This window comes from Schistocerca gregaria, chromosome 10 (genome assembly GCF_023897955.1).
Source record: "Schistocerca gregaria isolate iqSchGreg1 chromosome 10, iqSchGreg1.2, whole genome shotgun sequence".
NCBI classification, from domain to species: domain Eukaryota; kingdom Metazoa; phylum Arthropoda; class Insecta; order Orthoptera; family Acrididae; genus Schistocerca; species Schistocerca gregaria.
The window spans coordinates 38,622,559-38,642,093 of record NC_064929.1 but is presented as its reverse complement, the minus strand read 5'-3'; the positions used below and the strand labels follow the sequence as shown (position 1 = coordinate 38,642,093).

The 19,535-nt window shown below is 47.6% G+C and overlaps 12 non-coding genes across 12 annotated transcripts; all 12 read right to left on the bottom strand.

Moving 5' to 3' along the window:
* Positions 1–4,508: 4,508 nt before the first annotated feature.
* On the bottom strand, positions 4,509–4,581 carry Trnak-cuu (transfer RNA lysine (anticodon CUU)). The gene has a single exon. It is a non-coding gene; the product is annotated as a tRNA-Lys (tRNA).
* A 451-nt stretch (positions 4,582–5,032) lies between these two features.
* On the bottom strand, positions 5,033–5,105 carry Trnar-acg (transfer RNA arginine (anticodon ACG)). The gene has a single exon. It is a non-coding gene; the product is annotated as a tRNA-Arg (tRNA).
* A 925-nt stretch (positions 5,106–6,030) lies between these two features.
* Trnak-cuu (transfer RNA lysine (anticodon CUU)) lies at positions 6,031–6,103 on the bottom strand. Its single transcript has one exon. It is a non-coding gene; the product is annotated as a tRNA-Lys (tRNA).
* A 451-nt stretch (positions 6,104–6,554) lies between these two features.
* Positions 6,555–6,627, bottom strand: Trnar-ucg (transfer RNA arginine (anticodon UCG)). The gene has a single exon. It is a non-coding gene; the product is annotated as a tRNA-Arg (tRNA).
* Positions 6,628–7,534: 907 nt separating this feature from the next.
* On the bottom strand, positions 7,535–7,607 carry Trnan-auu (transfer RNA asparagine (anticodon AUU)). Its single transcript has one exon. It is a non-coding gene; the product is annotated as a tRNA-Asn (tRNA).
* A 1,451-nt stretch (positions 7,608–9,058) lies between these two features.
* On the bottom strand, positions 9,059–9,131 carry Trnak-cuu (transfer RNA lysine (anticodon CUU)). Its single transcript has one exon. It is a non-coding gene; the product is annotated as a tRNA-Lys (tRNA).
* A 451-nt stretch (positions 9,132–9,582) lies between these two features.
* Positions 9,583–9,655, bottom strand: Trnar-acg (transfer RNA arginine (anticodon ACG)). The gene has a single exon. It is a non-coding gene; the product is annotated as a tRNA-Arg (tRNA).
* Positions 9,656–12,089: 2,434 nt separating this feature from the next.
* Positions 12,090–12,162, bottom strand: Trnak-cuu (transfer RNA lysine (anticodon CUU)). Its single transcript has one exon. It is a non-coding gene; the product is annotated as a tRNA-Lys (tRNA).
* A 2,003-nt stretch (positions 12,163–14,165) lies between these two features.
* Positions 14,166–14,238, bottom strand: Trnar-acg (transfer RNA arginine (anticodon ACG)). Its single transcript has one exon. It is a non-coding gene; the product is annotated as a tRNA-Arg (tRNA).
* A 1,439-nt stretch (positions 14,239–15,677) lies between these two features.
* Trnar-ucg (transfer RNA arginine (anticodon UCG)) lies at positions 15,678–15,750 on the bottom strand. Its single transcript has one exon. It is a non-coding gene; the product is annotated as a tRNA-Arg (tRNA).
* A 937-nt stretch (positions 15,751–16,687) lies between these two features.
* Positions 16,688–16,760, bottom strand: Trnak-cuu (transfer RNA lysine (anticodon CUU)). The gene has a single exon. It is a non-coding gene; the product is annotated as a tRNA-Lys (tRNA).
* A 1,466-nt stretch (positions 16,761–18,226) lies between these two features.
* Trnak-cuu (transfer RNA lysine (anticodon CUU)) lies at positions 18,227–18,299 on the bottom strand. Its single transcript has one exon. It is a non-coding gene; the product is annotated as a tRNA-Lys (tRNA).
* Between the last annotated feature and the right edge of the window lie 1,236 nt (positions 18,300–19,535).

The following is a 19,535-nucleotide window of genomic DNA, read 5'->3' as shown; positions in this document are numbered from 1 at the left end:
GTTCGTCCCCTAATATAGGCCAATATTTGACGTAAAACTCGACAGAGAGCCCGTCCGTGCCCGGAGATTTATTTCGTGGCGCAGCAAGCAGGGCATCCTTCAGTTCTTCTATGGTAAAGGGAGCAAGCAGGTCCCGATTGAGGTCGTCGGTAATGCAGTACGGCGGGGGTCCAGAATGATACCAATCTCGCACTTTCTCATGTGGTACACCAGCACAGGTGTAAAGTGCAGCAAAGTGGTTGGTAACATGGTTTTTGATGTCTCGCTGTAGGGTATAACAAGCACCGTCTGCATCCTGCAACTTATGAATAAGTTTCCTACGCGCTGCACGTAACTGTTGGACGATATGATGGACTGACGTCTGCTGTTGCGGCAAGTTTGTGGAGTCACGTGCTCGAATCTGGTGGCCGACGGCGGTGCAGCCCGTCAAGGATGTAATCTTGGCTTGGAGTCTGCGTACGTGCGTGATGTTATTAGGCACCTGATGATAATCCCGGTACAATTCTCGCAGGGCACAGAAATAGAATTCAGTGATTTCCTTCTCATCGCGAGCGCGAATCCGGGCGTGGTGCTTGATGCAAGTAATGAGTTTCCCCTTTGCATGAAGCGTCCACCAATCAATCCACGTGGAATACGTGGGCCTGCTTGATGTTACGGAGTGCCAAACTGACCGGATCTCACGCTCTAAAGTGGCGTCTTGTAAGAGGCGACAGTTGAGTTGCCATCGTCCGAAGCCTCTATAAACTTTCTGCGGTGAGTGATTAAAGACGATGTGGTAAGCGATATGGTCACTGAAATTAACGGGCCAATATTCGCAAGTTCCCACGTCGGCTAAAAGACCGCGTTGCACATATATGCGATCTAACCTGCTGGAAGATGTCTGCGTAAAGTGAGTAAAGGCAACTTCATCTGGGTGTAAGGTCGCCCACGTGTCGACTGACTGCAATTCTGTAACCAGTGTTAGCAGTTCCTGGCTGAAGTTAAAGTTCGGCGTTTGATCGGTGCGGCGCAATACGCAGTTAAAGTCACCACCCATAATAATACGCAGACGCAAGTCGGTGATTAGATTCGCTATCTCTCCCGTGTAAAACTCCCTCCTCGCCGCTCGCGCGTTGGAACCGGAAGGGGCGTACACATTAAGAAGGAGTACATCATGGAACTGTGCGGCAATGCCTCGTCCGGTAGGTAACATGGACAAACAAGAACATTCAATGCCTTCCCGATACAGAATGATCGTACCTGCCTCCGTCCCTATATTGACAATGGCGTCGTAACCGGGTACGTCGGCTAGGAGTGGAGTCAGTGCTTCCTGTACGAACAGAATGTCTATATCAGCGGCCCGTAAATAATGTCGAAGGCTGTGGATTTTTGCTTGAGAGACAATGCGGTTAACATTTATGGTAGAAATCTTATAGGATTGTCGTGAACGGAGCAATGTGGGATGAGTGGTCATCTGCAGATGAAAACAGGTACGATTTTTATCCCTTCATCAGTCGTCCGCTTCGGAGGTCGTATAAGTCTAGACGTCGCCGTCCGTGGACGCTGCATTGCGCCGAGACGTAAGCAGCGTATCACCAGTTGCCATCGGTTCTTCACGCTCGGGATTGCCAGTCATATCTTCAATATCATCCGCCCAATTATCGACAGGCACAGCCGTCGTCGCGCCTGCTGCAGCAGTTCCGGAACCGCATTGCGGGCCGTCACCCTGCACATCTGCAACTTGGGCCGTCCGCGGTGGTGCACTAATATGTGCCCTCCCCGTGTCAAGGTTGGATACATCATCGTCAATATTCATGGGTGAGGCCAACGACGGAAGATAATCTTCGGTCCCCGAAGTGTCATCGCAGATCATGCGGCCCGCGTGTTTGGCCTTTTCACGCAAGGGAGGTGCCGATTGAGCTGCCGCCGGACGAGCGATCCGACGTTTCTTGTGCTTTTTCGGGGAGGACCCACTGACAGAGGCTTCCGCATTCTTTAAAGGAAGAGGAAGAGCCTCTGTCTCTTGCTGGCTGTCAGTGGCGGTAGTGGCCGCCTCCACAACGTCAACCCTGGCTTCCTCACGTGAGTCGTCACAGGGCACCGCGGCTAGTAAGCCAGCGACCGGCAAGGCTTCCTGAGCGGTAGAGATTTCCATAGGTACATCTCCGTCATTCGTAACATCTGCCACACTAAGTCCGACTTCCGCAGCCGACGCAGTGGGTGTATTTGCACGGACCGCCGCTACATAAGTAGTCGGTAATATTGTCGGTTGCGGGGGAGGGCCCAGTTCACCCGCAGGCAGCTGCGTTACACGTCGTTGGATGCACTGTGCCCGGACGTGTCCCGTGGAATTACAGCCTGAACATGTACGAGGCTGTCCCTCATATATGATTATCGCCCTATATCCACAAATCGTTAGGTAGGACGGAATATGCCGTTGCAATTCGATCTTAATTTGCCGCACACCGTTCAAAACAGGGTACTTATGGAACGAGGCCCACTTTTCGGCAATGTTACTGATAATTTTGCCGTAGGACTTAATAGAAGCATTAATTTGTTCGGCCGAGATTTCAAAAGGCAACTCGAAAATCCTGACGGTACGAATACCAAGACCAGCGTGGACAACAGTCACCTCACCAACATTCCCGTCACTGTGTCGAAATTTATAGGTACCGCCACATGAATCGATGATTTTGTCGCACAATTCTGGGTCACGCAATTTGATATAAACTGTGCTACTGACAATAGACAAATGGATACCAATGATATCGGTGGGAGGCAATTTTACGTCTTCATCGAGAAATCGTTCGACTTCGTAATATTTCGGTCGAGAAAAACTTCCATCAAACATAAACTTCAAAGTATCTTTCCGCTCTGGGTGATCCATGTTAGGTTCTATTCGTTACAAACAAGATGTTTGCGCGCCGCAACGGCCCTCGACTCACCACGTGCCGCACCGCAGGCCGCAGCTGAGCATGTAAACAACGCTCCAGGCACGTCCGACCTGCACGACGGCCGCGCCTCGACTTCCGACTGAGCTAGCCGTGCTGCCTCGTTGGATACCTGCTGGGTAGCAGATCACACTGTACTCGTTTGGGTTGGGTGGTCCCATACAGAATCTCTCCATTCTGCCTAATGTTTTCCTAACGTCACACTCGTCACGTACTTCACTTTTATTTCATAATCATTTCTGAGAGGTAAAGGAATTGCATGACAATCTGCAGAGCTTGCGGCGTCAAAATTAACACACATACTTGATGTGACTCAAAAGCCGAACGAGTTACTTTCCGACGTTGTTTTAGATGTGCAAGTGCTAGTCAAAACTCGCGGTGAGGGCACTCTGCCGACCATTTCGCTAGTTAACACCGGTCTTGTTGTGTGTTTCAGGCTCAAGACAATCTCCAAGCACAGAATGGTCAACAGCAACATTCAGACGGTTTCGTACTGCTCAATTGCTACATTAAAACGGTATGTTTGTTTTTCAGAACTGGAAAAACACGACCGTGACAGAATTCGAACCTGCAATTTTCGGATCCGAAGTCCGACGCCTTATATATTACGCCACACTTTCACTGAAGACCAGGTACAATTTATATACGACTCATCTCGAAACACTCACGATCCTGAGGAATTGTGTTTTCGTTCCACACAGCCGCTGCCCCTTACTGTTTCTCGCCCATTCGTTACATTCAACCTCTTACGATACCGACCAAACATAGACAGGAAAACAAGACCACACACTTTGAGCATTCGGAATCGATGGCAGGGTGTCCCTCGCCGCATTTGCTACAATGGCAATTTGCTACTTCTGCAGAAGCGGCGGCGGCGGCGGCGACGACGACGACGACGACGACGACGACGACGACGACGACGACGACGACGACGACGACGACGACCGCGAGAGGCTCTGAGATTTGTGAGAAGTACATCTATAGAACGTAATTCAGACTGCCTCGTCCCACCTTATGCCGTACTGCTTTGGCAAATGCTTTATCTGCGCCATTCGCCTTAATCCCATCTGAGAGTAATTCTTAATAATACGCCTGTCGCTAATTGTTCCTCATCACAGATACTGTTTGCTATACGGCCACGATACGCAACTGATTTCCAAGATTCGTCTTCCTCCTGTGAGGATGGAACTCACGAAACCTGGTTTACTAGACCAATGCTCTACCACTGAGCTAAACAGGCGCCGCCTAGCGGCACTTTTGCGTACTTCGTCCGTACGGTCGTCTGAATCATCAGACTTGAGCTGACAACACTTCATATTTTCTACTAATATTTGCAGCTATGGCGACCCATTACTGCTTGGCTACACATCTGACACGTAGCCGATGTTCTCTCCAAACAAAACCACCTGCACTTCAGAACATGAGTTTCACACATGTCTACAAAATCACCTTCACCTTCAAATACAGTTTTCTTGCGACTGATGGAGACGTAGGCAAATTTTAAAGTTGCTATTTCCATTACACCACGTTAATCAGAAAATCGGTAATTTACATCTGCAGCGGAAAAAAATTCCGTTCCGCCCAGCGTAGGGCTCGAACCCACGACCCTGTGAATAAGAGTCTCATGCTCTACCGACTGAGCTAGCCGTGCTGCATCGTTGGATACCTGCTGGGTAGCAGATCACACTGTACTCGTTCGGGTTGGGTGGTCCCATACAGTATCTCTCCATGCTGCCTAATGTTTTCCTAACGTCACACTTGTCACGTTCTTCACTTTTATTTCATAATCATTTCTGAGAGGTAAAGGAATTGCATGACAATCTACAGAGTTTGCGGCGTCAAAATTAACACACATACTTTATGTGACTCAAAAGCCGAACGAGTTACTTTCCGACGTTGTTTTAGATGTGCAAGTACCAGTCAAAACTCGCGGTGAGGGCACTCTGCCGACCATTTCGCTAGTTAACACCGGTCTTGTTGTGTGTGTTTCAGGCTAAAGACCATCTCCAAGCACAAAATGGTCAACAGCAACATTCAGACGGTTTCGTACTGCTCAATTTCTACTTTAAAACGGTATGTTTCTTTTTCAGAACTGGAAAACGCGACCGTGACAGGATTCGAACCTGCAATCTTCGGATCCGTAGTCCGACGCCTTATCCATTAGGCCACACGGTCACTGACGACCAAGCACAACTTACATACGACTCATATCGAAACGCTCACGCCCCTGAGGAATTGTGTTTTCGTTCCACACAGCCGCTGCCCCTTACTCCTTCCCGCCCATTCGTTACATTCAACCTCTTACGAGACCGACCAAACATAGACAGGAAAACAAGACCACACACTTTGAGCATTCGGAATCGATGGCAGGGTGTCCCTCGCCGCATTTGCTACAATGGCAATTTGCTACTTCTGTAGAAGCGGCGGCGGCGGCGACGACGACGACGACGACGACGACGACGACGACCGCGAGAGGCTCTGAGATTTGTGAGAAGTACATCTATAGAATGTAATTCAGACTGCCTCGTCCCACCTTATGCCGTACTGTTTTGGCAAATGCTTTATCTGCGCCATTCGCCTTATTCCCATCTGAGAGTAATTCTTAATAATACGCCTGTCGCTAATTGTTCCTCATCACAGATACTGTTTGCTATACGGCCACGATACGCAACTGATTTCCAAGATTCGTCTTCCTCCTGTGAGGATGGAACTCACGAAACCTGGTTTACTAGACCAATGCTCTACCACTGAGCTAAACAGGCGCCGCCTAGCGGCACTTTTGCGTACTTCGTCCGTACGGTCGTCTGAATCATCAGACTTGAGCTGACAACACTTCATATTTTCTACTAATATTTGCAGCTATGGCGACCCATTACTGCTTGGCTACACATCTGACACGTAGCCGATGTTCTCTCCAAACAAAACCACCTGCACTTCAGAACATGAGTTTCACACATGTCTACAAAATCACCTTCACCTTCAAATACAGTTTTCTTGCGACTGATGGAGACGTAGGCAAATTTTAAAGTTGCTATTTCCATTACACCACGTTAATCAGAAAATCGGTAATTTAAATCTGCAGCGGAAAAAAATTCCGTTCCGCCCAGCGTAGGGCTCGAACCCACGACCCTGTGAATAAGAGTCTCATGCTCTACCGACTGAGCTAGCCGTGCTGCCTCGTTGGATACCTGCTGGGTAGCAGATCACACTGTACTCGTTTGGGTTGGGTGGTCCCATACAGTATCTCTCCATGCTGCCTAATGTTTTCCTAACGTCACACTCGTCACGTTCTTCACTTTTATTTCATAATCATTTCTGAGAGGTAAAGGAATTGCATGACAATCTGCAGAGCTTGCGGCGTCAAAATTAACACACATACTTGATGTGACTCAAAAGCCGAACGAGTTACTTTCCGACGTTGTTTTAGATGTGCAAGTGCTAGTCAAAACTCGCGGTGAGGGCACTCTGCCGACCATTTCGCTAGTTAACACCGGTCTTGTTGTGTGTGTTTCAGGCTAAAGACCATCTCCAAGCACAGAATGGTCAACAGCAACATTCAGACGGTTTCGTACTGCTCAATTTCTACTTTAAAACGGTATGTTTCTTTTTCAGAACTGGAAAACGCGACCGTGACAGGATTCGAACCTGCAATCTTCGGATCCGATGTCCGACGCCTTATCCATTAGGCCACACGGTCACTGACGACCAAGTACAACTTATATACGACTCATATCGAAACGCTCACGCCCCTGAGGAATTGTGTTTTCGTTCCACACAGCCGCTGCCCCTTACTCTTTCCCGCCCATTCGTTACATTCAACCTCTTACGAGACCGACCAAACATAGACAGGAAAACAAGACCACACACTTTGAGCATTCGGAATCGATGGCAGGGTGTCCCTCGCCGCATTTGCTACAATGGCAATTTGCTACTTCTGCAGAAGCGGCGGCGGCGGCGACGACGACGACGACCACGAGAGGCTCTGAGATTTGTGAGAAGTACATCTATAGAATGTAATTCAAACTGCCTCGTCCCACCTTATGCCGTACTGCTTTGGCAAATGCTTTATCTGCGCCATTTGCCTTAATCACATCTGAGAGTAATTCTTAATAATACGCCTGTCGCTAATGGTTCCTCATCACAGATACTGTTTGCTATACGGCCACGATACGCAACTGATTTCCCAGATTCGTCTTCCTCCTGTGCGGATGGAACTCACGAACCCTGGTTTACTAGACCAATGCTCTACCACTGAGCTAAACAGGCGCCGCCTAGTGGCACTTTTGTGTACTTCGTCCGTACGGTCGTCTGAATCATCAGACTTCAGCTGACAACACTTCATATTTTCGACTAATATTTGCAGCTATGGCGACCCATTACTGCTTGGCTACACATCTGACACGTAGCCGATGTTCTCTCCAAACAAAACCACCTGCACTACAGAACATGACTTTCACACATGTCTACAAAATCACCTTCACCTTCAAATACAGTTTTCTTGCGACTGATGGAGACGTAGGCAAATTTTAAAGTTGCTATTTCCATTACATCACGTTAATCAGAAAAACGTTAATTTACATCTGCAGCGGAAAAAAATTCCGTTCCGCCCAGCGTAGGGCTCGAACCCACGACCCTGTGAATAATAGTCTCATGCTCTACCGACTGAGCTAGCCGTGCTGCCTCGTTGGACACCTGCTGGGTAGCAGATCACACTGTACTCGTTTGGGTTGGGTGGTCCCATACAGAATCTCTCCATGCTGCCTAATGTTTTCCTAACGTCACACTCGTCACGTACTTCACTTTTATTTCATAATCATTTCTGAGAGGTAAAGGAATTGCATGACAATCTGCAGAGCTTGCGGCGTCAAAATTAACACACATACTTGATGTGACTCAAAAGCCGAACGAGTTACTTTCCGACGTTGTTTTAGATGTGCAAGTGCTAGTCAAAACTCGCGGTGAGGGCACTCTGCCGACCATTTCGCTAGTTAACACCGGTCTTGTTGTGTGTTTCAGGCTCAAGACAATCTCCAAGCACAGAATGGTCAACAGCAACATTCAGACGGTTTCGTACTGCTCAATTGCTACATTAAAACGGTATGTTTGTTTTTCAGAACTGGAAAAACACGACCGTGACAGAATTCGAACCTGCAATTTTCGGATCCGAAGTCCGACGCCTTATATATTACGCCACACTTTCACTGACGTCCAGGTACAATTTATATACGACTCATCTCGAAACACTCACGATCCTGAGGAATTGTGTTTTCGTTCCACACAGCCGCTGCCCCTTACTGTTTCTCGCCCATTCGTTACATTCAACCTCTTACGATACCGACCAAACATAGACAGGAAAACAAGACCACACACTTTGAGCATTCGGAATCGATGGCAGGGTGTCCCTCGCCGCATTTGCTACAATGGCAATTTGCTACTTCTGCAGAAGCGGCGGCGGCGACGACGACGACGACGACGACGACGACGACGACGACGACCGCGAGAGGCTCTGAGATTTGTGAGAAGTACATCTATAGAATGTAATTCAGACTGCCTCGTCCCACCTTATGCCGTACTGCTTTGGCAAATGCTTTATCTGCGCCATTCGCCTTAATCCCATCTGAGAGTAATTCTTAATAATACGCCTGTCGCTAATTGTTCCTCATCACAGATACTGTTTGCTATACGGCCACGATACGCAACTGATTTCCAAGATTCGTCTTCCTCCTGTGAGGATGGAACTCACGAAACCTGGTTTACTAGACCAATGCTCTACCACTGAGCTAAACAGGCGCCGCCTAGCGGCACTTTTGCGTACTTCGTCCGTACGGTCGTCTGAATCATCAGACTTCAGCTGACAACACTTCATATTTTCTACTAATATTTGCAGCTATGGCGACCCATTACTGCTTGGTTACACATCTGACACGTAGCCGATGTTCTCTCCAAACAAAACCACCTGCACTTCAGAACATGAGTTTCACACATGTCTACAAAATCACCTTCACCTTCAAATACAGTTTTCTTGCGACTGATGGAGACGTAGGCAAATTTTAAAGTTGCTATTTCCATTACACCACGTTAATCAGAAAATCGGTAATTTACATCTGCAGCGGAAAAAAATTCCGTTCCGCCCAGCGTAGGGCTCGAACCCACGACCCTGTGAATAAGAGTCTCATGCTCTACCGACTGAGCTAGCCGTGCTGCCTCGTTGGATACCTGCTGGGTAGCAGATCACACTGTACTCGTTTGGGTTGGGTGGTCCCATACAGTATCTCTCCATGCTGCCTAATGTTTTCCTAACGTCACACTCGTCACGTTCTTCACTTTTATTTCATAATCATTTCTGAGAGGTAAAGGAATTGCATGACAATCTGCAGAGCTTGCGGCGTCAAAATTAACACACATACTTGATGTGACTCAAAAGCCGAACGAGTTACTTTCCGACGTTGTTTTAGATGTGCAAGTACCAGTCAAAACTCGCGGTGAGGGCACTCTGCCGACCATTTCGCTAGTTAACACCGGTCTTGTTGTGTGTGTTTCAGGCTAAAGACCATCTCCAAGCACAGAATGGTCAACAGCAACATTCAGACGGTTTCGTACTGCTCAATTTCTACTTTAAAACGGTATGTTTCTTTTTCAGAACTGGAAAACGCGACCGTGACAGGATTCGAACCTGCAATCTTCGGATCCGTAGTCCGACGCCTTATCCATTAGGCCACACGGTCACTGACGACCAAGCACAACTTACATACGAAGCATATCGAAACGCTCACGCCCCTGAGGAATTGTGTTTTCGTTCCACACAGCCGCTGCCCCTTACTCCTTCCCGCCCATTCGTTACATTCAACCTCTTACGAGACCGACCAAACATAGACAGGAAAACAAGACCACACACTTTGAGCATTCGGAATCGATGGCAGGGTGTCCCTCGCCGCATTTGCTACAATGGCAATTTGCTACTTCTGCAGAAGCGGCGGCGGCGACGACGACGACGACGACCGCGAGAGGCTCTGAGATTTGTGAGAAGTACATCTATAGAATGTAATTCAGACTGCCTCGTCCCACCTTATGCTGTACTGTTTTGGCAAATGCTTTATCTGCGCCATTCGCCTTAATCCCATCTGAGAGTAATTCTTAATAATACGCCTGTCGCTAATTGTTCCTCATCACAGATACTGTTTGCTATACGGCCACGATACGCAACTGATTTCCAAGGTTCGTCTTCCTCCTGTGAGGATGGAACTCACGAAACCTGGTTTACTAGACCAATGCTCTACCACTGAGCTAAACAGGCGCCGCCTAGCGGCACTTTTGCGTACTTCGTCCGTACGGTCGTCTGAATCATCAGACTTGAGCTGACAACACTTCATATTTTCTACTAATATTTGCAGCTATGGCGACCCATTACTGCTTGGCTACACATCTGACACGTAGCCGATGTTCTCTCCAAACAAAACCACCTGCACTTCAGAACATGAGTTTCACACATGTCTACAAAATCACCTTCACCTTCAAATACAGTTTTCTTGCGACTGATGGAGACGTAGGCAAATTTTAAAGTTGCTATTTCCATTACACCACGTTAATCAGAAAATCGGTAATTTACATCTGCAGCGGAAAAAAATTCCGTTCCGCCCAGCGTACAGCTCGAACCCACGACCCTGTGAATAAGAGTCTCATGCTCTACCGACTGAGCTAGCCGTGCTGCCTCGTTGGATACCTGCTGGGTAGCAGATCACACTGTACTCGTTTGGGTTGGGTGGTCCATACAGTATCTCTCCATGCTGCCTAATGTTTTCCTAACGTCACACTCGTCACGTTCTTCACTTTTATTTCATAATCATTTCTGAGAGGTAAAGGAATTGCATGACAATCTGCAGAGCTTGCGGCGTCAAAATTAACACACATACTTGATGTGACTCAAAAGCCGAACGAGTTACTTTCCGACGTTGTTTTAGATGTGCAAGTACCAGTCAAAACTCGCGGTGAGGGCACTCTGCCGACCATTTCGCTAGTTAACACCGGTCTTGTTGTGTGTGTTTCAGGCTAAAGACCATCTCCAAGCACAGAATGGTCAACAGCAACATTCAGAAGGTTTCGTACTGCTCAATTTCTGCTTTAAAACGGTATGTTTCTTTTTCAGAACTGGAAAACGCGACCGTGACAGGATTGGAACCTGCAATCTTCGGATCCGATGTCCGACGCCTTATCCATTAGGCCACACGGTCACTGACGACCAAGTACAACTTATATACGACTCATATCGAAACGCTCACGCCCCTGAGGAATTGTGTTTTCGTTCCACACAGCCGCTGCCCCTTACTCTTTCCCGCCCATTCGTTACATTCAACCTCTTACGAGACCGACCAAACATAGACAGGAAAACAAGACCACACACTTTGAGCATTCGGAATCGATGGCAGGGTGTCCCTCGCGGCATTTGCTACAATGGCAATTTGCTACTTCTGCAGAAGCGGCGGCGGCGACGACGACGGCGACGACGACGACGACGACGACGACGACGACCGCGAGAGGCTCTGAGATTTGTGAGAAGTACATCTATAGAATGTAATTCAGACTGCCTCGTCCCACCTTATGCCGTACTGTTTTGGCAAATGCTTTATCTGCGCCATTCGCCTTAATCCCATCTGAGAGTAATTCTTAATAATTCGCCTGTCGCTAATTGTTCCTCATCACAGATACTGTTTGCTATATGGCCACGATACGCAACTGATTTCCAAGATTCGTCTTCCTCCTGTGAGGATGGAACTCACGAAACCTGGTTTACTAGACCAATGCTCTACCACTGAGCTAAACAGGCGCCGCCTAGCGGCACTTTTGCGTACTTCGTCCGTACGGTCGTCTGAATCATCAGACTTGAGCTGACAACACTTCATATTTTCTACTAATATTTGCAGCTATGGCGACCCATTACTGCTTGGCTACACATCTGACACGTAGCCGATGTTCTCTCCAAACAAAACCACCTGCACTTCAGAACATGAGTTTCACACATGTCTACAAAATCACCTTCACCTTCAAATACAGTTTTCTTGCGACTGATGGAGACGTAGGCAGATTTTAAAGTTGCTATTTCCATTACACCACGTTAATCAGAAAATCGGTAATTTACATCTGCAGCGGAAAAAAATTCCGTTCCGCCCAGCGTAGGGCTCGAACCCACGACCCTGTGAATAAGAGTCTCATGCTCTACCGACTGAGCTAGCCGTGCTGCCTCGTTGGATACCTGCTGGGTAGCAGATCACACTGTACTCGTTTGGGTTGGGTGGTCCCATACAGTATCTCTCCATGCTGCCTAATGTTTTCCTAACGTCACACTCGTCACGTTCTTCACTTTTATTTCATAATCATTTCTGAGAGGTAAAGGAATTGCATGACAATCTGCAGAGCTTGCGGCGTCAAAATTAACACACATACTTGATGTGACTCAAAAGCCGAACGAGTTACTTTCCGACGTTGTTTTAGATGTGCAAGTGCTAGTCAAAACTCGCGGTGAGGGCACTCTGCCGACCATTTCGCTAGTTAACACCGGTCTTGTTGTGTGTGTTTCAGGCTAAAGACCATCTCCAAGCACAGAATGGTCAACAGCAACATTCAGACGGTTTCGTACTGCTCAATTTCTACTTTAAAACGGTATGTTTCTTTTTCAGAACTGGAAAACGCGACCGTGACTGGATTGGAACCTGCAATTTTCGGATCCGATGTCCGACGCCTTATCCATTAGGCCACACGGTCACTGACGACCAAGTACAACTTATATACGACTCATATCGAAACGCTCACGCCCCTGAGGAATTGTGTTTTCGTTCCACACAGCCGCTGCCCCTTACTCTTTCCCGCCCATTCGTTACATTCAACCTCTTACGAGACCGACCAAACATAGACAGGAAAACAAGACCACACACTTTGAGCATTCGGAATCGATGGCAGGGTGTCCCTCGCCGCATTTGCTACAATGGCAATTTGCTACTTCTGCAGAAGCGGCGGCGGCGACGACGACGACGACGACGACGACGACGACGACGACGACGACGACGACGACGACGACGACGACGACCGCGAGAGGCTCTGAGATTTGTGAGAAGTACATCTATAGAATGTAATTCAAACTGCCTCGTCCCACCTTATGCCGTACTGCTTTGGCAAATGCTTTATCTGCGCCATTTGCCTTAATCACATCTGAGAGTAATTCTTAATAATACGCCTGTCGCTAATGGTTCCTCATCACAGATACTGTTTGCTATACGGCCACGATGCGCAACTGATTTCCCAGATTCGTCTTCCTCCTGTGAGGATGGAACTCACGAACCCTGGTTTACTAGACCAATGCTCTACCACTGAGCTAAACAGGCGCCGCCTAGTGGCACTTTTGTATACTTCGTCCGTACGGTCGTCTGAATCATCAGACTTGAGCTGACAACACTTCATATTTTCTACTAATATTTGCAGCTATGGCGACCCATTACTGCTTGGCTATACATCTGACACGTAGCCGATGTTCTCTCCAAACAAAACCACCTGCACTACAGAACATGAGTTTCACACATGTCTACAAAATCACCTTCACCTTCAAATACAGTTTTCTTGCGACTGATGGAGACGTAGGCAAATTTTAAAGTTGCTATTTCCATTACACCACGTTAATCAGAAAATCGGTAATTTACATCTGCAGCGGAAAAAAATTCCGTTCCGCCCAGCGTAGGGCTCGAACCCAAGACCCTGTGAATAAGAGTCTCATGCTCTACCGACTGAGCTAGCCGTGCTGCCTCGTTGGATACCTGCTGGGTAGCAGATCACACTGTACTCGTTTGGGTTGGGTGGTCCCATACAGTATCTCTCCATGCTGCCTAATGTTTTCCTAACGTCACACTCGTCACGTTCTTCACTTTTATTTCATAATCATTTCTGAGAGGTAAAGGAATTGCATGACAATCTGCAGAGCTTGCGGCGTCAAAATTAACACACATACTTGATGTGACTCAAAAGCCGAACGAGTTACTTTCCGACGTTGTTTTAGATGTGCAAGTACCAGTCAAAACTCGCGGTGAGGGCACTCTGCCGACCATTTCGCTAGTTAACACCGGTCTTGTTGTGTGTGTTTCAGGCTAAAGACCATCTCCAAGCACAGAATGGTCAACAGCAACATTCAGAGGGTTTCGTACTGCTCAATTTCTACTTTAAAACGGTATGTTTCTTTTTCAGAACTGGAAAACGCGACCGTGACAGGATTCGAACCTGCAATCTTCGGATCCGTAGTCCGACGCCTTATCCATTAGGCCACACGGTCACTGACGACCAAGCACAACTTACATACGACTCATATCGAAACGCTCACGCCCCTGAGGAATTGTGTTTTCGTTCCACACAGCCGCTGCCCCTTACTCCTTCCCGCCCATTCGTTACATTCAACCTCTTACGAGACCGACCAAACATAGACAGGAAAACAAGACCACACACTTTGAGCATTCGGAATCGATGGCAGGGTGTCCCTCGCCGCATTTGCTACAATGGCAATTTGCTACTTCTGCAGAAGCGGCGGCGGCGACGACGACGACGACGACGACGACGACCGCGAGAGGCTCTGAGATTTGTGAGAAGTACATCTATAGAATGTAATTCAGACTGCCTCGTCCCACCTTATGCTGTACTGTTTTGGCAAATGCTTTATCTGCGCCATTCGCCTTAATCCCATCTGAGAGTAATTCTTAATAATAGGCCTGTCGCTAATTGTTCCTCATCACAGATACTGTTTGCTATACGGCCACGATACGCAACTGATTTCCAAGATTCGTCTTCCTCCTGTGAGGATGGAACTCACGAAACCTGGTTTACTAGACCAATGCTCTACCACTGAGCTAAACAGGCGCCGCCTAGCGGCACTTTTGCGTACTTCGTCCGTACGGTCGTCTGAATCATCAGACTTGAGCTGACAACACTTCATATTTTCTACTAATATTTGCAGCTATGGCGACCCATTACTGCTTGGCTACACATCTGACACGTAGCCGATGTTCTCTCCAAACAAAACCACCTGCACTTCAGAACATGAGTTTCACACATGTCTACAAAATCACCTTCACCTTCAAATACAGTTTTCTTGCGACTGATGGAGACGTAGGCAAATTTTAAAGTTGCTATTTCCATTACACCACGTTAATCAGAAAATCGGTAATTTACATCTGCAGCGGAAAAAAATTCCGTTCCGCCCAGCGTACGGCTCGAACCCACGACCCTGTGAATAAGAGTCTCATGCTCTACCGACTGAGCTAGCCGTGCTGCCTCGTTGGATACCTGCTGGGTAGCAGATCACACTGTACTCGTTTGGGTTGGGTGGTCCATACAGTATCTCTCCATGCTGCCTAATGTTTTCCTAACGTCACACTCGTCACGTTCTTCACTTTTATTTCATAATCATTTCTGAGAGGTAAAGGAATTGCATGACAATCTGCAGAGCTTGCGGCGTCAAAATTAACACACATACTTGATGTGACTCAAAAGCCGAACGAGTTACTTTCCGACGTTGTTTTAGATGTGCAAGTACCAGTCAAAACTCGCGGTGAGGGCACTCTGCCGACCATTTCGCTAGTTAACACCGGTCTTGTTGTGTGTGTTTCAGGCTAAAGACCATCTCCAAGCACAGAATGGTCAACAGCAACATTCAGACGGTTTCGTACTGCTCAATTTCTACTTTAAAACGGTATGTTTCTTTTTCAGAACTGGAAAACGCGACCGTGACAGGATTCGAACCTGCAATCTTCGGATCCGATGTCCGACGCCTTATCCATTAGGCCACACGGTCACTGACGACCAAGTACAACTTATATACGACTCATATCGAAACGCTCACGCCCCTGAGGAATTGTGTTTTCGTTCCACACAGCCGCTGCCCCTTACTCTTTCCCGCCCATTCGTTACATTCAACCTCTTACGAGACCGACCAAACATAGACAGGAAAACAAGACCACACACTTTGAGCATTCGGAATCGATGGCAGGGTGTCCCTCGCCGCATTTGCTACAATGGCAATTTGCTACTTCTGCAGAAGCGGCGGCGGCGACGACGACGACGACGACGACGACGACGACGACGACGACGACGACGACCGCGAGAGGCTCTGAGATTTGTGAGAAGTACATCTATAGAATGTAATTCAAACTGCCTCGTCCCACCTTATGCCGTACTGCTTTGGCAAATGCTTTATCTGCGCCATTTGCCTTAATCACATCTGAGAGTAATTCTTAATAATACGCCTGTCGCTAATGGTTCCTCATCACAGATACTGTTTGCTATACGGCCACGATGCGCAACTGATTTCCCAGATTCGTCTTCCTCCTGTGAGGATGGAACTCACGAAACCTGGTTTACTAGACCAATGCTCTACCACTGAGCTAAACAGGCGCCGCCTAGCGGCACTTTTGCGTACTTCGTCCGTACGGTCGTCTGAATCATCAGACTTGAGCTGACAACACTTCATATTTTCTACTAATATTTGCAGCTATGGCGACCCATTACTGCTTGGCTACACATCTGACACGTAGCCGATGTTCTCTCCAAACAAAACCACCTGCACTTCAGAATATGAGTTTCACACATGTCTACAAAATCACCTTCACCTTCAAATACAGTTTTCTTGCGACTGATGGAGACGTAGGCAAATTTTAAAGTTGATATTTCCATTACACCACGTTAATCAGAAAATCGGTAATTTACATCTGCAGCGGAAAAAAATTCCGTTCCGCCCAGCGTAGGGCTCGAACCCACGACCCTGTGAATAAGAGTCTCATGCTCTACCGACTGAGCTAGCCGTGCTGCCTCGTTGGATACCTGCTGGGTAGCAGATCACACTGTACTCGTTTGGGTGGGTGGTCCCATACAGTATCTCTCCATGCTGCCTAATGTTTTCCTAACGTCACACTCGTCACGTTCTTCACTTTTATTTCATAATCATTTCTGAGAGGTAAAGGAATTGCATGACAATCTGCAGAGCTTGCGGCGTCAAAATTAACACACATACTTGATGTGACTCAAAAGCCGAACGAGTTACTTTCCGACGTTGTTTTAGATGTGCAAGTACCAGTCAAAACTCGCGGTAAGGGCACTCTGCCGACCATTTCGCTAGTTAACACCGGTCTTGTTGTGTGTGTTTCAGGCTAAAGACCATCTCCAAGCACAGAATGGTCAACAGAAACATTCAGACGGTTTCGTACTGCTCAATTTCTACTTTAGAACGGTATGTTTCTTTTTCAGAACTGGAAAACGCGACCGTGACAGGATTCGAAACTGCAATCTTCGGATCCGTAGTCCGACGCCTTATCCATTAGGAGACACGGTCACTGACGACCAAGCACAACTTACATACGACTCATATCGAAACGCTCACGCCCCTGAGGAATTGTGTTTTCGTTCCACACAGCCGCTGCCCCTTACCCTTTCCCGCATATTCGTTACATTCAACCTCTTACGAGACCGACCAAACATAGACAGGAAAACAAGACCACACACTTTGAGCATTCGGAATCGATGGCAGGGTGTCCCTCGCCGCATTTGCTACAATGGCAATTTGCTACTTCTGCAGAAGCGGCGGCGGCGGCGACGACGACGACGACGACGACGACGACGACGACGACGACGACGACGACGACCGCGAGAGGCTCTGAGATTTGTGAGAAGTACATCTATAGAATGTAATTCAGACTGCCTCTTCCCACCTTATGCCGTACTGTTTTGGCAAATGCTTTATCTGCGCCATTCGCCTTAATCCCATCTGAGAGTAATTCTTAATAATTCGCCTGTCGCTAATTGTTCCTCATCACAGATACTGTTTGCTATATGGCCACGATACGCAACTGATTTCCAAGATTCGTCTTCCTCCTGTGAGGATGGAACTCACGAAACCTGGTTTACTAGACCAATGCTCTACCACTGAGCTAAACAGGCGCCGCCTAGCGGCACTTTTGCGTACTTCGTCCGTACGGTCGTCTGAATCATCAGACTTGAGCTGACAACACTTCATATTTTCTACTAATATTTGCAGCTATGGCGACCCATTACTGCTTGGCTACACATCTGACACGTAGCCGATGTTCTCTCCAAACAAAACCACCTGCACTTCAGAACATGAGTTTCACACATGTCTACAAAATCACCTTCACCTTCAAATACAGTTTTCTTGCGACTGATGGAGACGTAGGCAAATTTTAAAGTTGCTATTTCCATTACACCACGTTAATCAGAAAATCGGTAATTTACATCTGCAGCGGAAAAAAATTCCGTTCCGCCCAGCGTAGGGCTCGAACCCAGGACCCTGTGAATAAGAGTCTCATGCTCTACCGACTGAGCTAGCCGTGCTGCCTCGTTGGATCCCTGCTGGGTAGCAGATCACACTGTACTCGTTTGGGTTGGGTGGTCCCATACAGAATCTCTCCATGCTGCCTAATGTTTTCCTAACGTCACACTCGTCACGTACTTCACTTTTATTTCATAATCATTTCTGAGAGGTAAAGGAATTGCATGACAATCTGCAGAGCTTGCGGCGTCAAAATTAACACACATACTTGATGTGACTCAAAAGCCGAACGAGTTACTTTCCGACGTTGTTTTAGATGTGCAAGTGCTAGTCAAAACTCGCGGTGAGGGCTCTCTGCCGACCATTTCGCTAGTTAACACCGGTCTTGTTGTGTGTTTCACGCTCAAGACAATCTCCAAGCACAGAATGGTCAACAGCAACATTCAGACGGTTTCGTACTGCTCAATTGCTACATTAAAACGGTATGTTTGTTTTTCAGAACTGGAAAAACACGACCGTGACAGAATTCGAACCTGCAATTTTCGGATCCGAAGTCCGACGCCTTATATATTACGCCACACTTTCACTGACGACCAGGTACAATTTATATACGACTCATCTCGAAACACTCACGATCCTGAGGAATTGTGTTTTCGTTCCACACAGCCGCTGCCCCTTACTGTTTCTCGCCCATTCGTTACATTCAACCTCTTACGATACCGACCAAACATAGACAGGAAAACAAGACCACACACTTTGAGCATTCGGAATCGATGGCAGGGTGTCCCTCGCCGCATTTGCTACAATGGCAATTTGCTACTTCTGCAGAAGCGGCGGCGACGACGACGACGACGACGACGACGACGACGACGACCGCGAGAGGCTCTGAGATTTGTGATAAGTACATCTATAGAATGTAATTCAGACTGCCTCGTCCCACCTTATGCCGTACTTTTTTTTTTTTTTTTTTCCTTTATTGTCATTTTATACCTACAAAGGTAGGCCGGCAGCGGCCTAATATGCCGCTCTTCGGCCACAAGAAACATACAAGAGATAAAGACAGGAAGACATAATCTCAAAACACAGACATGGAGGACAAAAATCAGAAGACAACAGAGAATAAAAAGAAATGAAGTCGTTCACCGACGCAGCACTGTTTCAGTTTGAAAAAGACGGGCAGCACAGCACGGAACAGAGAACACTAGCACAGGTGAACGGTGGAGCAGAAAACGAAGTAACACTCGAGGCACAGATGGGACGAAAGACACGGACACTGCGGAGATGGGCTTCGGCGCTTG